At 41.8% G+C, this 17,585-nt stretch overlaps 1 non-coding gene across 1 annotated transcript; it reads right to left on the minus strand.

Moving 5' to 3' along the window:
* Positions 1–12,082: 12,082 nt before the first annotated feature.
* On the minus strand, positions 12,083–12,216 carry LOC136313789 (small nucleolar RNA SNORA36 family). The gene has a single exon (XR_010727224.1). It is a non-coding gene; the product is annotated as a small nucleolar RNA SNORA36 family (small nucleolar RNA).
* Between the last annotated feature and the right edge of the window lie 5,369 nt (positions 12,217–17,585).

Below are 17,585 nucleotides of genomic sequence, written 5' to 3' on the forward strand. Positions count from 1 at the left end.
CATTTATTCCACAAACAGGTTCTAAGTGCCAAGACCCTCTGCTAGTGGCTGAGAGCACCTTCTCCAGCCCAACAAAATGCCCTGCTAATTCCAGCTGTGAGATAAATCAACTCTGACTGAGGCCTAAAGGGACATGGCTTGTGTCCCCTGGACCACTGGCATGGGGGCCAAAATGAATCTGTAAACTTGTTACTTGTTAGATGAGTCTTCAACAAGATCTTTCAAACAGGTAATAGAAGGAAGTGGTAAAAATAATTAGGGTAGTTTTATTTCATAATAGAAACATGTGGGAGACAGAATAAAGGCACCCCCAAGAGTGTCCACATCCTAATCCCAGAACCTGTGAAGATGTCACGTTACGTGGCAAAAGGGGACTTTGCACATGTGATTCTGTTAAGGATCTTGACACAGGGAGTTATCTGAATTATGTGGTAGACCCAAGGTAACCATCAAGGTCCTTCCAATAGGGAGGTAGGAACGCCAGTCAGGGGCAGCTCAGGAGGTGATGATGTACAGCTGGCTTTGAAGTTGGAAGAATGGACAGCAAGGCAAAAAATGCAGGCAGCTTTCAGAAACGGCAAAAGTCAAGGAATGGCCTGACTAGGTGGTGGCACAGTGGACAGAGCATTGGCCTAGGACATTGAGGAGCCAGGTTCGAAACCTTAATGTCACTGGCTTGAGTGCGAGCTCACTAGATTGAGTGTGGGGTTGCCAGATTGAGCGTGGGATCATAGACATGACCCCATCGTCACTGGCTTGAGCCCAAAGGTCGCTGGCTTGAAGCCCAAGTTCGCTGGCTTGAGCAAGGGGTCACTGGCTCGGCTAGACCACCCCAGTCAAAGCACATCAATGAATAAGTAAGGTGTCGCAACTATAATTTGATGCTTCTCATCTCTCTCCCTTCTTGTCTGTCTGTCCCTGTCTTTCTCCACCCTCCCTTTCTTTCTCTCTCTAAAAAAAAAAAAAAAAAAAAAAAAGTCAAGGAATAGATTCTCCCCTAGAGCCTCTGGAAGAAGCACAGCACCCATTGGACACCTTGATTTTAGGACTTCTAACCTCCAGAACAATGAGATCACAAATTTGTATTTTAAGCCACAAAGTTTGTGGTCATCTATTACAGCAGCAATAGCAAACAAACACAATTACTATTTGCTGAACCACGTGTATATCAGGTAATGTACATTCACTTATTTCGAAAAATATATTCACCAAGGAAGTATGATGATCCAGGAATGGTGCCAGGTTCTAAGGGTACAGCAGGGGCCTAATCATCAGGGACATATTTATAGTCTAGAAAGTAACGAGTGAGAAAGCCCAATGAGCTTGGGATTGCCACTCCATTCCAGTGGTAAGAAAATGAAGGCACAGAGGAGTGAAATAACTCCTCCCATTTCTTTAGGGTTAGAAATGGCCTAGCCAGGATCCAAACTCATGTCTCATAAAAAACCCAATGCCGTTTCCACCACTTTTTCATTTTCCTTAGGGGCAGCTCAGCATCGCAGACCTCAAAATTCTTTCACACACATAACCCTCTTATTTTTCTCCAAGTTCCCCGAGAAGCTGCACACATCCTTTCCTCGGAGGGGACAGTGGCCATTTCTAAAGCCGCTTTTGACCGTGGCACTTCTCAACGTCCTTCCCTTTGAGATCACAGGCATGTATCTTGTTATAGACAGCCCCCTAATATTTTGATTATTTTGATGCAAATCCATCACCCATAATAAATTCCCCTGCTTTCCAAATGCAATCGATTTGGGAAGCATGAAAGCAAAAACTAAGTGAGCCCTGACAGTCTTTGCGAGTGTCCGTGACAGGAGAGACCTGAGTGGCTGAAAGCTATTTTCCTCGCCGTCAATCTGCTGCGTGATTTTCTTTGCACAAACACATCCACATACGGTCTGGCTAATGCTTGCCTTTTTGGACATATGTGAGCAAATAAATGTAATTACGAGCAAGATGTAATCACAATTGCTTTGCTATTAAAGCCGTTGGATGCTCTCGTGGCTTGGTTAACAATATATGCAGAAGGATGGAATTGCTTGCTACTCTCCCAGGAAGAAAAACATGCCAAAAGTATGGCCTCTTTTATATTATATCTGCGAAAATACAACATTTAAATGCAGAATTTGACTTTCCAAGAATCGCACCAGAAAACCTTTTAACAGAAACAGCAGGGAGAGAAAGCTTTTTAAATCATGATACTCCATGAAGGATTATGAAAATGGAGGTCATCGCACGAGACAGAATTGCAAATACAATAAGGAAAATCTTCTCCTCTGTGTAAATACATGAGGACAATTTATTCTTCTCTGTTGAGCTATCAGGGGATATTTTCAGCTTCAGGGAAAAAGGAAAAGAAAGAAGCCACTATGTCCAAATGGATCAGAGTGATGTGCTTGGCTGGTGCCTGGTAGTAATGGTGAGCTTTTCACATACTGAACCCACAGCCTCAGGACAGCTGCCCCGAGACTTTGTTTCCCATACCTTGTTCAGCAGCTGGGCTAAGAAGTTCACCTGCTTTTAGTCCTCAAGGGAAAATCAAGAATGGGCAAATCTACCCATGTTAAAATATCCAAACGGCAGCTTGCCAGGCTAGTGATATAGTCAATATGATCAGGCATTGACCATCTTCACACCTAACTTATTTTTCAGACATATCCAACCTGACCAACTGAGGTATTTGGTTAGCTCTGAGTGTTGGGCTCTTTGGTGAGATTGTCGGGTTTCGGAAAGAAGTTACTCAACAATGTAAGTGATTTCTAAGTCTGTAAAAGGTCTGCAAAAGTAACACCTATGTGTTACCATCTGTCTGTAAAAGGTCTGCAAAAGTAACACCTATGTGTTACCATCTGTGTGTACAACGGTGTACCCAAACATGGATATGCCTTCCTTAGGGGCAGTGATGAATAGGGAGATAGATGATTGATAGATGATTGAATGATAGATGAATAGATAGATAGATAGATACATACATACATACATACATACATACATACACAGATGGAAGAGATAAATAACAAATAATGATAGATGATTTTTAACTTGCTGTTTTTTAACTTGCTATTTCTTGATCAATTACAGTGAACTGGACAACAACCTTAACAATGGGAATGTAAACGGTAGTAAGACATAGGGCTTCTTCTCGCAAACACACTACCTGGGAAAGACAGACGAATTAATAAACAAATTACTACATCAATAAAAAGCAGTGAGGGTTAGCCCTGGCCGGTTGGCTCAGCGGTAGAGCGTCGGCCTGGCGTGCAGGGGACCCGGGTTCGATTCCCGGCCAGGGCACATAGGAGAAGCGCCCATTTGCTTCTCCATCCCCTCCCCTCCCCCCTCCTTCCTCTCTGTCTCTCTCTTCCCCTCCCGCAGCCAAGGCTCCATTGGAGCAAAGATGGCCCGGGCGCTGGGGATGGCTCCTTGGCCTCTGCCCCAGGCGCTAGAGTGGCTCTGGTCGCGGCAGAGCGATGCTGCGGAGGGGCAGAGCATCGCCCCCTGGTGGGCAGAGCATCGCCCCTGGTGGGCATGCCGGGTGGATCCCGGTCGGGCGCATGCGGGAGTCTGTCTGACTGTCTCTCCCCGTTTCCAGCTTCAGAAAAATACAAAAAAAAAAAAAAAAAAAAGCAGTGAGGGTTATATGAGAGTAGTTAAGAGAGGGCTTCTCCTTTGTTTTGCCTACCCAAGGTCTCAAAATTTTGACTCAGATTATGAACTGGGCTTACCAAGTTCAAATACTTTCGTTAAAGTCCAAAAATTATTTTGGTTTTTTGTTTTGTGTTGTTGTCTTTTGTTTTTTTAAACAGGGCTCTGTAAGCATCTGATATGGAGCTAAGCATTTTATGTGAATAACAGATGCATATGCTAAAATGAACCATACAGTGTTTCCTATACAATAGATCTGAGTAATGCTGTGTTTTTTCAACGCTGAAGTTCAGGGTTTCCTCATACTTTTAGCACAGCTGAAAATTGGATGTGTCCTCTATCAACGGCGTCTCAAAATTGTAATTGATAGCATTTTTCTTTCTTAGATATATGCAAAATCACATGTGTTCCTCTTAGGTGCAAGGAATTATAACCTACATGAATATATTAATATATCAATTATATTTATATTATACAGAGTACTGATTATACAGTAATGTGCTAATAGTTTTAACAACCAGCTCTCTAGGGGGAAATGTCCCCAATTGGTAGCATTAGCCAAATTTTCATGGAATAAGTACTCCTACCATAGTGGATATCAAGCTACCAAGATGACATCATGGAATGGAATAGTCAGCCCTGAGAACCTGTGCAAGCCAGCCTAGCCCACCCCTGCACACCCCTAGGGCTATTTCCCAACCCCTTCCCAACCAGCGGGCTCAGGAAACCAGACGGAGGCCAGCTGTGACAACCTGTAAAGCCTATGTTTTTACTGAAGATCACCCTGACAATATCAAGTTATAAATAATCTAAAGCACAGGTTTGATATTAATTTGCAGTCCCTTCTCATTAGGCTCTTAGCCTCTGTCAGCGAGGGGAGCATTTCTGTCCTTAATCCTGCTTAAATCCTGTTTTCATCATCTGTTTTGGTGTCAGCTGCTGCCTCTAATTTCTGTGTAATGATATTCCACATTCCATAGCAATCTTCATCAGAAATGGGCAAATACATACAATCGGGACTTTATACAAATGGCAGAGAACAGATGGTCCCTGTCTGCAAGTGAAAGTCTTCACACTTGAAGACTGAATTCTCTCCTTCTACCATCAGAAAAAAGAAAAGGAATGTTCACTCCTACCACTTGCATTTGGTGTTGAACTGGATATTCTAGCCAGTGCAATAAGGCAAGTAAAAGAAATGAAAGGGACCCCAACTGGAAAGAAATAATTAAAGCCATCCTTGTTTATATATGGCATGATCTTCTATATAGAAAATCTGGTAGAATTCCCCCAAAATGATTCTGGAACTAGTAAATGAGTTTAACAAGTTGCAAGATACCAAATCAATACACAAAAACAATCAGTTATATTTCTATAGACTATCATCAAACAACTAGAAATAAAAAAAAATTAAATACCATTTACAATATCATCAAAAATATAAAATACTTAGGAATGAAGCTGACAAAAGATGAGGAAGATGAGAACACTGAAATCTGTAACACACTGATGGAGAAACAGGAAGATAGGCTGTGTTCACGGCTCAAATGCCTCAATATGGGTGAGATGCCGACTTCTCCTAATCCAAATCCCTGCAGTATATTATTTCTATATACTTCTATTATAGTAGAAATTGATAATATTCTAAAAGTCACACGGAAATCTGAAATAACTAACACAGCCAAAATAACTTTTGAAAAGAATTCATCTGTAGTACTAACACTACCAGATGTCAAAATTCATAATAAAACTTCAATAATCAATGCACAGACAATGAATTTACTACCTGGTGCACAGGGAACTCAGTGGATGAAGGGTAGTCTTTATCGCAAATGGTGCTGGGACAACTAAATGTCCATATAAAAAGTATTAACTTTGATCCATACTTTGAAAAATATATATTAGCTCAGAATGGATCACAGACGTAAATATAAACCTAAAACCAGAAGGCTTCAAGAACAAAATTTAGGAGAAAACTTTATTGACATGGAATTAGGCAATGATTTCTCAGCTGTAACATCAAATATCAAAAGCATGATCCATAAAGGAACAATTGATAAACTGGAGTTTATAAATATTTAAAATGTCTACTCTTCAAAGGACACTTTTAAGATAATGAAAAAACAAGCCACAAACTGAGAGAAAATATTTGCAAATCATATATTTGGTACAGGAGTTATGCTCAAAATATATAAAGAATCTTTTAAAATCAATAATAAGAAAACAAACAACCCAATTAAAAAAAAAAGTGCATGGGTAGCAAGTAAGTATATGAAAAGATGCCCAATGTAATTAGTCATAAGAAACATGAAGATTAAAATTACAACATACTATTACATACATGTTAGAATGACTGATCAGACTAAGTCTCCAAATGGATGTGAAAGAACTTATACTCTCAAACACTGCTGGTAGAAATGTAAAATGATGTAACTACTATAGAAAACACCGGAGCAAGTTTTCAAAAGTTAAACAACCACTTGTCATATGATGCAACTATTCCATTCCTAGATATTTGCCCAACAGAAATAAAAATATTGGTCCACACAAAGTCTTTTACATAAATATCCATAGAAGTCTAATCTGTAACAGCCCCAACTTGGAAACCACTCAGATATCCAACAACAGGAATAGTCACACAATGGGATAGTTCTCCGCAAAAACAAGCATGAACTCTTGATACCCAAAGCAGCATGAATGGGTCTCAAAATAATTGCGGTGAGTGAAAGAAGTCAATCAAAAATGAGTATATACTGTATAATTCCATTCCATGAGATTCTAGTGAATCTAATGTATAGTGACAGAAGCCCATCAGGGCTGCCTGATGAGAAGGAGCGATTACAAAGGGACCCAAGGAAGCTTTGGGGGGTAAGGGATAAGTTCATTATCCTGTGTGGTGGCTTTGCCAGAGCCTACATATATCAAAGCCTCTTAAATATGTGCAGTTTATTGTATGTCAATTTATACCTCAGAAAAGCTGGGGTTTTTAAATGATTTTAGTGTCAGGGTTCTTAAATTTGACCATACATACAAGGTGGATTGATGATTCAGAATATGTATAGAGGTATCTTAAAAATGTACACTTGAAACCTATGTGATCCTGTTAACCAATATCACCCTTATATTGTAAATTTAATTTAAAAAGTGAAGAAGAAAAAAAAAGAAAGAAAAGACCAGGCCCTAGGTTCCCAGAATGTAGGAGATAACCCATGGTAGCCAAGAGACATTGCAACTGTGATTAGGGTATATTTCAGTCATTCCTATATAGACAGAATTGTCATTCCCCGACACTTTCCACCCTCATTTTTGTGGAACAGTTCCGTGTGTGCTATTCTTAGCTGTATCACCACAGTAAAGGCCGATCAGCTGAGGCAGTAAATACGGAGGAAAGCCAATGTCCACCTAATGAGAAAGAATATTCTTTCCATAGGCAAAGACAGAATGTGTGTACAGCAAAGGTGCTGCCGAGAAAGGGTGATTCCCGGAGGTGCTTACATCCCAAAGCCAATCGCCTCTCAGATGCCAGCAAGAACAAACACTCAATATCAGATAGCAGATTTTCTGCACTCAGAGTCATCTCCCTTCCAGTCCTAACTCAGGGAGAAACACAGTTTGTTTGTTTGTTTGCAGCATGGAGAGTGCATCGATAGTGTTTCATGAAATACGTAAAAGAATAAAGCACTTTTTTCTACAGTGCAAAGTGGTCTTACAGGAAATCTGCTGTCAGCTGCATCCTCTGAGAGCAAGCCTTCCCTCGAAAAGTCAAGGAAAGCCGGTGACAACAGCAAATAAACATTCTTCTCCTCACCTGGCTTTCGGGATCAGAGCAGTGTCAGTAAGCCAGACTAGGCATGAGGCCTTCTTGTCTCAGAAATCTTTCCTTCCTTGTCCTTTGACTTTATACAGAACCAAATTTTCTTATACTTAGCACACCATGCTAAGTACAAGCCTCCGAAATAGGGAGGCGTTAGGAAATTATAGATTTGAGCTGGAAAGAATTCAAAAGCATCTAATCCAGCGGTTCTCAACCTGTGGGTCGCGACCCTGGCGGGGGTCGAACGACCAAAACACAGGGGTCGCCAAGCCTTTAGTCGTTCGACCCCCGCCAGGGTCGCGACCCACAGGTTGAGAACCACTGATCTAATCCAACCTTTTCATTTTACAGATGAGGAAACTACAGCCTAAAGTCAGAGGGTTCTCCCATATCTCATTTCCATTCATTCAATAAATAGCTCCAAAATGTTATGCTTATGTCATTGAGTCCTCACAACACCTTGGGTTGTAGGAGTTACACCAACTTTTTAGATGGAAAAAAATATGACTATAAAGTCTTTAATCCCGTGTCTAAGGTATTAAATGACATAAGTGAACTTCAAACTTGTATCTCAAGACTCCAAGTCCACTGGTCTCTCTGACATAACCCGGGTTTTAAACTTTTTTTTATCAGAAAAGTAGAAGGACTTAGGCTTGATATTACAGCCATTTAAACCTGTTTGCCACAGCTAATCCTAAGACTTCCTCTGCTTACAAGTGGCCTCAGGCTAGGGTCTTGGGCTACGGATATTAACCCTCTTATCGTAACTTCAACTCTTTGCTGTGAACCTATTTAGATGGGTTTACTGTGACACTATTTCATTAGATGCTGAATTGGAATAAATGGAACACAGAGAGTGTTCTCAGGGGAAAAGATCAAAAGCAAAGGGTGCAGCAACCATGGTTAGAGGTCATTTCTGGTTAGAGGTTGTTCTGTTCACAAGTGAAGTCTCATCAGGTTTCCAAAGGCATCAGATCCCTGTGGAACCAGTCTACCATGAAAAGAATGTCCAGAGTGATGTTTCCAAAATGCATGTCTGGTCACATCCCTCCTCTCTTCTCCTTTACCCTCAAGATAAACTCTGTACCCATTAATGGGTCTTACAAAGCTCCTTGTGATATGTCCCTTATCTTCTTCCGTCCGCATCCTTCCTTGACAACCAGACCCACTGCTCTGTTGCCTTCAGACATGCACACCTGCCTGACCTTCCCTCCCACCCCTAGCCCCTTGCACAAGCTGTTCCTTCAGCCAGTGAAATTCTCCTCAATTTTCAGGTCTCAGCTCAGATGTAATTCCCTCCGAGAAGCCTGGCCGGGGCTTTCAACCCTGTTCTAAATGTACCTGAGTTGGACCTTTTATTCTTTTCAAACTGTAAACTCCCACTTCACCACTGCACCCAACACCAGGAACGGTGTCTGGCACACAGGAGAATCACAGTGATCATGTCAAAGGAACGAGTGAATGAAATGAATGCATGGCTGAACAAATACTCTGACTTGGTCTATAAGCAGCTATACTAAGGTTACTTTAAATGAAGGCAGCAAAGAATGACTAAGTTTAGACCTGTCTTTCCAGGTGATTTTTTGGGGACAATCCCTGGGGTCAGCTCAGTGTGGTGATCTGTGTCTCAGAGACCACCCAGGGGACCCACAGGACGTATATCTGCCACATCCACATGAGGGGCTCAGGAAGCTCTCTAATCATCCGCTCACAAAGAAGGAAACTCTAAGAGCAACCACACAACTTCTGCGCTACAGAATTTATTTCTCACGGATACTTAAATATAACCTGAAACAGACACGGACAAGAAGACTCTAGAAGAGGCAGCCTGTCCACAGGTAAAATAAAATCACTCCTGATTACCTCCAGTAGGCAGCAGTTATGAGCTCCTGTACACAATTTAAAGGTAATCGTGTAATTTAAAGAGAACAAAAAAAAAAATGCCTATTGAACTTAATGGCAAGTGACATTTTGGCTCAGTCACTATTAGATTCAAGCAGCTTTCTTGCGTTGCTTCTGTGGTGGTGGCTTCCCGGGGTTCAGAGAGGGTTAATGCTGTGATCCTTGGGGAAGCTTGAACGGCCCTGGTTATCTAAACCTTGATTCAGAGCAGAGGCCACAGATTATGTTTTCTGGGCACATTCGCAGACATATTAGGGCATGAAGTGAAGATGACAGGAGCAGAGTATCTCCTTTCTCCTCGGGACTGCCCCAGGAGAGTTTCCCACCACGACCTCCTCAGACCCGGGCTTTGCATTAGAGTTATTGTCCTGCGAGGAGATTCAGTTAGAGCCCCTGATTCATTTCTTATAGTGCTCTCCTGTTTATTCTCGGTGGCAGCTAACTTGTAAAATTTTATTATGATTTTTTTTCCCTCGGTTTGTGTCATGGAAGGGATAAAAATAGCAATGATTCTATCATCGGTCCTAAATGCCGTTGTATAAATCTGGACCAAGGCCGCACATCCACAGGGGCAACGCAGGATAACAGGCTATTCTGTTCCCAGTGGTCATTGTCTGAGGTTAGACTCCGTGTTTCTAACAGCCCAGAGACCGAGGGAGGGACGAGAGCACAAGGCCTGTGGGTACCACTGGTGTAGTGGTCACACTAATTTGGATTTCAAATTGCATCCTGTTATTAGGGTGATCCTTATCAAACACAGTGTGATCAAATCACCATCACCGCCAATTTGGTGATTCACTAAAATTACCGTGGCTCACTGTAATTGCCACATTGGGCACTTCCCAGATTCTGCTGCCCCCCCCCCCCCCCGCGCCCCCTTCAAGCTAAGTACGTTAGTTACACTAAACCATACAAAGAATCAAAGAATCCATTGTAGGTCCACTGTTTCATGAATGTGTTTTTGCAAAGGCTGTTCCCTCACTTCGGATATCCTTCGTTTTCTCTCTCTAGACTTTTCCCCCTAACTGCTGCTTATGTGTCCAGATTTAATTGGGACATCATCTCCTCCAAGCTGGTTCCAAAACACTTGATTGAAAATCAATCTATCAAAAGAGTTCACTGGATTATCTTTATCCCTTGTCCAACTATATGCTATCTTTGTGTTCAGATTATCCTCTATCCATCCTTCTATTTTCAAAACCTGGCACGGTGATTGCAACATGGCAGGCGCCCAATACAGAGTCATTGGCCTCCATGTTCTAGTATAGACATCATTAACTCCTCCTATTTGCTCATGGAGCACACTATTTAATCTGATTTGCAACATTCATCGGTATCTCCTAAAATGTCCCACTTACTTGTTTTTTTCTCCCTCTGGACCCGAAGCATCTCAAGGGCAGCAAGGGTGTATTCTTCGTTCACTAGTGCATGCCTAGAGCTGTGTACAGCACCTAAAACAAAACAGGCGCTGAGCAAAAGCATGCCACACAAATGCATGATCTAACGAAGTATGCAGAGAAAGAGTGGCATTGATTCAGAAGCTAATGGGTCTTCAGAGGGGCCTCTGGCGACTCTCACTAGATCTCTGAAAACCCTGATCCCACACACCCTGCTTCCCAGACAGGAACAGAGGGGCGAGAACCCTTCCCAGTAGGAGTAGTATGCTCCTGCCTTGCCCCTTCTGTAAAGCCCAGGATACCGTACTGTCATCACATGATGACAGATGAAAAACTGCAAAATTAAATTCAAGCTCATCTTGCAACTTTGTGTTTAACCTTCTGTTGCCAATCTCGGAGGTGCTTATGAAACAGCTTGGGGATTTACCACTAATGCCTCCCCTAAGACAGCATTGTCTCTGGGCAGTCAGGGCTCCACCAAATTGTTGTTTTGGTGTCGGGTGTGTTAAGGGGATAGGGAGGGGACAGAGAACAACAGTAGGATTAATCTTTCAGCTGTCGGTTTGTTTTTGCTGGGCAGGTAAAATGATTTTTGAGTTTTATGGTGGCTGCAAATGAAATGGCTGGAAACCTCCCAGGCCCTGATCTATATTATTGTATTGTCTTGGTTTGGGGGTTTGTTTTAGTATAGGTTTCATTCTCTCCTCTACGCCTGACCTTGTCCATTCTTCTAGCCTGAGAAGAAAACAATTCCACTGTCTTTCCCTCCGTCCTCTGGAGATCCAGGTTTACAGTTCATTTCAAGAAAGAAAACTATCTTACCAAAGCCACTAGCAAAGTGAACTGTAGTTGACTTTGACAATTCTCTCAAATTGGCTGAAAGTTTCTATCTAATCCGTGAGTCTAAGGAACCATCTTAATGGATAGGCTGTGTGAGTGGAGTGGGACTCAAGCTGGACTCTTTAAGGGCTGGGATGAATTTCCTTCCAAAGTGGCTGGGGAAGAAATGAACACCACATGATAAAGGCCAGGGCTCTGAAGTCAGTTTGATCGAGGCCTATGATGTCCACTTTGACAAGTTATTTTTTGCAAGTGGGCTTTTTTGTTGTTGTTGAAGTATAATATAAACAGCAATACACAAACCTGTAGTTGTGCAGCTAGATGAATTTTTACAAACTGGACACACCCAAATAACTAGTGTCCAGAGAAGCGAACATTACCAGAAAAAACAGAAGCTCCCTCATGTACTCTCTTCATCACTACTGACCTCCAAGGTAATCGTTAACCTGACATCTATCACCATTGATTTATTTTTTTTTTTCATTTTTTTTGCAGGTTGGGAGGTAAATGAATAGAGCAATGCTTTCTATCCAATCATCTCCCCAAGCCTGTGTTTCAATGTCCCAAAGATTAATTAACAGAACAGGGGAGGTGCCCTGAACTGAACTCAGCACTTTGGAACTCCAGAGGTTAATTTTGCTTGCCTTTGGATAATACAGTATGGAATCATATAGTAGTGAATTCTTGTACATGACGTTTTTAGTCAATGTAGTTATTTGTGATATTTATCCATGTTTGTACGTAGCTACCATTTACTCATTCTCAGTACTATCAAGTATTCCATTGTGCTAATATATCACAATCAACTTCTCTATCTCTTTGTTGGTGGATTTGGGCTATTTTCCGTTAGGGGCTATTATGAAGATTGCTTCTTTGAACATTCTATGAGCATTTCTTTTAGTGAACATATGTGTGCATTTTGGGGAAAGTACTTAGGAGTGGAACTGCTGGGTCACAAAGTATCCTATATTCAACTATAGGTTGACCTAAATTTAAATTCACCCTTCCAATTTGTGGTTCAGTAACCTTAAACAAGTCATTTAAGATTGCTGAGCTTGTCTCCCTAATAGTGAATTGAAAAATTTTACATTGCAAAGTTGTTTTAAAGATAAGATTAAGCAATATAAAGTATCTGGAATAGTTCTGACATTTAAGTAACATTTTTGCCAAAGATATTTCATGCTCACTAAATATTCCACGTGCTCTCTATCTTTCTAGCTGTTGTTGCAGCTACCTGATTTGCGTTCTGACCAGAGTGGAAATGAGGTGTGTTGGTTCTGGGCCACCAAGCTACCCCCAGCTCTCTCTTGCCCCAGAAATCAAGTGTTCAAGTGGTGATATCACAAGATGACAAGAGTTCCCTAGGGTTCCCAAGTGACAGTGTGGGACTGAAACTCCTCCACTAAATAACAAAGCATGAGCAAGAAACATTTACAGTGTTAATTCACTGATGTATCTAAGGTTCACTGTTATTGTAGCACGCCAAAAGCAATTGGATGAATACAGTACTCAGATGACGTAATATGGCCCCACCCCAATAAAACCATTAGAATTTCCCTTCAAAGAGTTATGTGACTCAGGCACAACACAGACATCAGACATTACATATTACTTCATTTTTGAATGGCAAGGAAATATTTTCTTGGTGTGACTAAAGAGAAAAAATTGCAAGTGATCTTTTGCTAGAATACATTAATTGAAGAAGCGCTCTTCTCTGTTTGGAAATCAGATCGCAATTCCAAAATTGTGTCTGATATGCCCCAAACACAGCCCTGCCTTCGCGGAAAGAAGGCCCTTGGTGATTATTAGTTAAAAAAAAATCCTCTCCCACCAGGTTCAAAGCCAGCCTCATTCTTTTGTTCCTATAAAGACTTTCTTTCTTCATGTTCCCTGGTGTCTACACGGCCTCTGAGTTTTCTCCTAATGATTAAACTCCTAAAAATACTACAAAGAATGCTTAATAAGGCTTTTGTGTTTTGTTGGTTGCTATAGAGACTGTTTAGCATAGGATTTAAAGTACGTGTAAGTATGTATTTTGGACAGTGTTTAAAAACACATATAATTTACCCAGCCATAACAGCTACTTCAATGTTGCAGTTCCGTGCGATAAGGCATATGTAAAGCATTTCACAGTGCATTATTTATAGTTATTTACTTAATAGCCTACAACAGTTCTTTCCATTGTGTAAAGGAAATAGGCATTTACCCAGTTTTAACAATGAATATCAATTACTCCTCTTAGCAATTGAGAGTCTTGACTCCCATGCAGGCTAGTGAATATGCAATTGGTATAATGTTGATGCAGGAAAGGAAACCATATTGACAGAGAGTTGCTAGGAAAACAAAGGGTCCTGCTGATGGAGTCTTGAGCTCATTAGGGAAGTTGTTGACTGAACTGCTCTGGCTCCATAGGAAACCCCTGGAAAGAGGCCACTATCTGCTTTGAAGCTACCCCTAGGAATGGACCCAAGGGTGAAATAACACTGACAATAATAGCAACAACAACTAATAGTAATTAAGCAAACTTGACTGGGCCAGGGCATAGGCACGGTACTAGGCCTTTCACATTCATGATCTCATTTCCTCCTCACGACATAACGACTCTGTGAGATGGGGACCATTATTATCTTTGTCAGATAAGGAAACTGAGACAGAGAGTTTATACAAATTGACAAAAATTATCACACAGCAGGTAGATGGTGGATCCAGGAGGTGAATCGAGTTATCTCACTCCAAAGCTTGTGCTCTGAAGTATCACTCTCTCTCACACTCCTGTTCTGCCAGGGAGCTCTTAAACCACATAGAGTGGTTTCTAAGTCTATCAGCCAAACAATAAGACGCGATCACAGTCATTGAGTCATTGGCACTGTCCAGGTCCTTGACACATGCCATCTTTTAATTGATTTCTTTTTCTTTTAATGAGACAGAGAGAGGGATAGATAGGGACAGACAGACAGGAACGGAGAGAGATGAGAAGCATCAATCATTAGTTTTTTGTTGCGACACCTTAGTTGTTCATTGATTGCTTTCTCATATGTGCCTTGACCGTGGGCCTTCAGCAGATGGAGTAACCCCTTGCTCAAGCCAGCAACCTTGGGTCTAAGCTGGTGAGCCTTGCTCAAACCAGATGAGCCCGCGCTCAAGCTGGTGACCTCGGGGTCTCGAACCTGGGTCCTCCGCATCCCAGTCCAATGCTCTATCCACTGTGCCACTGCCTGGCCAGGCACATGCCATCTTTTAAACCTTGCCACAATGCCAGGCTTCAGTATGTACTTTGTTCAGATGAGGAAGCTGACTCTCAGGCTAGGCCTGCCCAGCATCACACAGCTTGTATGCGGCAGTACCAATACTCCATACCAGATCAGTACAGCTCAAGAAGTCTTGTTGGGTACGTCTAATGTGGTGTTTTTTTAACTGTGGGGCAATTTTTCTCCTAGGGGACATTTGGCAATACCTAGAGACATGTGCTGATTGTTGTGATTGGCATCTGGTAGGTAGAAGGCAAGGATGCTGCTCAACATCCAACAATGTACAGCCTACAGGACAGCCTCCTATAACAAAGAAGCCTCTGGCCCCAAAATGTCAATAGTGCCAAGGCTGAGAAATCCTGGTTTAATGTAGTTAAATATAGTCTAAAATGGACTGGGAAACATTCTGTCAGTTGAAGTTAAATTGAAATAATGTTGGTTGTCCATTTATCAGCTTAATTAAAAATAGATTTCAAGATTTAAACACTTTGAAAAGCCAACGCATCATACCCTGAAATATGTTAAGTGAAGCCTGGGACCAGGATGGACCTTCCAGCATCTGAGATGAAAGGGTAAAAGGCTCAGAGCTCAGTCGGGAACCAAGAAAGAATGTTTAGCTAGACAGGCAGGAACTAGTCTATCTTGTTTATTGCAATATTCGTCTTTCTAATGATTATCGCTAGCACATGGTCAAAGCTCAAAGCCAGTCTCATTCTGTTGTTGACCATGGAATGTATGTTCTTGATCATTCCATAATGGAGTGACTGGTTTCCAAGAAGAACTGTAATGGCTCTTGGTGACTCCACCCACTCTATCTCTCTTCTGTTCTATCTTCTCTTTTCATCCTTCACAATTGTGTATATATATTCATTCAACTAGGGAGCATGTAAGTATCTACTGTGTACACACTCCTGTTGGGACCTCTACTGGGCTAGGACTCATTCTAGGCACCATCTTGAGTCCTGATTAAGTAAAAAAAAAATCTACATCCATTTTGCACAATGTATTTAAACTCCATTAAGGACAGAACCTTTCTCTGACTTATTCAGTACTATATTCTTGGATGTGTCCTATCCTAGAATAGTGTCTTACATAGAGAAGACAGTCACTAAATATTTGTTGAGTAACTGAATAAATTAAATTACCATATTCTATGATGATGAAAATGAGCTTAGAGGACAGGAATAAAATTCAAAGTGATCCAGACTGCTGAGAAGATATAAGTATCACAATAGAACCAATTCTGGACAAGATTGGGGTGGTGTGCACAGACAGGTACAAGCATGCCTATAGCAAGGAGACTTAAAAGGCATTACAGGAGTCTAGGTGAGTCCCAGGAGTACAGACACCTGAGCTACTCTGTTGGCTAGATACATGGTCCACTTACTGTCCATGGATCCTGGCGGTCTTCTGGTGGGGTGTCAGCTTTGTGTTTTTATTATTCATACTTTGTCCCCTCCTGATCTCAACCTTCTCTCTTCTATGATGAGCTGTTAGAGATATGATCTGGGATTCACTGGAGCCCTTCCCTGGAGGATCCTGGACTTTGGGATTCACTCTTTAGCTGTCCAAATAAAAGGAACTACCCTTCATGGAGGACTTCCCATGTGTCAGATCTCAAGCTAAGCGTTTTATATCTATTTATATTTATCACAACTTCATCTTAATTAAAACCACACAAGGATGGTGCAGCTATTCCTACTTTTCTGGTGAGGAAACTGAGGATGAGACCATTTGCATAATGGCTAATAGTTTTTGGCTCTTTAAAAATACATTCTAAGGAGAAGGTGCCAAGTTTCTGGGTGGGAACTCAAACTGAGAGGCTGATGATGATCTTATATTTCAATGTCAATCCTTCATGTCATCACTGGCCTAGGTCCAGCACCAACCATGCAGCTTTGCTGGGATTTCTAAGTAAGAAAGCAGAAATGTGCTAAAAGATTTGGGGAAAATTAACCAAGCCAGAATATCAGTGATAGGAAGAGGTCAACAATGTCAGTCACTGAGTTCAAGAGAATATACACGCCTGACCTGTGGTGGCGCAGTGGATAAAGTGTCAACCTGGAAATGCTGAGGTTGCCGGTTCAAAACCCTGAGCTTGCCTGGTCAAGGCACATATGGGAGTTGATGCTTTCTGCTCCTCTCCCCTTCTCTCTCTCTCTCTGCTCTCTCTATAATAAATAAATAAAAATAAAATCTTAAAAAAAAAAAAGTAAAAAAAATAAAAATAAAAATAAATAAATAAATAAATAAATAAAAGAGAATATACAAGAAACTCTAGTGAAATATTTAACTAGAACCCATGTCTGCTGATCTGGTCTATGGGTGTGACATGGGGAACAGGATAGAAGTCAATGAAAAGAATGCCTCATGGCCCTGGTCGGTTGGCACAGTGGTAGAGCGTCAGTCTGGCGTGCAGGAGTCTCAGGTTCGATTCCCGGCCAGGGCACACAGGAGAAGCGCCCTTCTGCTTCTCCACTCCTCCCCCTCTCCTTCCTTTCTGTCTCTCTCTTCCCCTCCCGCAGCCAAGGCTCCATTGGAGCAGAGTTGGCCCGGGCATTGAGGATGGCTCTATGGCCTCTGCCTCAGGCGCTAGAATGGCTCTGGTTGCAACAGAGCAACGCCCCGGATGAGCAGAGCATCGCCCCCTGGTGGGCGTGCTGGGTGGACCTCAGTCAGGCGCATGCGGGAGTCTGTCTGACTGCCTCCCTGTTTCCAACTTCAGAAAAATACCAAAAAAAA

This window comes from Saccopteryx bilineata, chromosome 9 (assembly GCF_036850765.1).
Source record: "Saccopteryx bilineata isolate mSacBil1 chromosome 9, mSacBil1_pri_phased_curated, whole genome shotgun sequence".
NCBI classification, from domain to species: Eukaryota; Metazoa; Chordata; class Mammalia; order Chiroptera; family Emballonuridae; genus Saccopteryx; species Saccopteryx bilineata.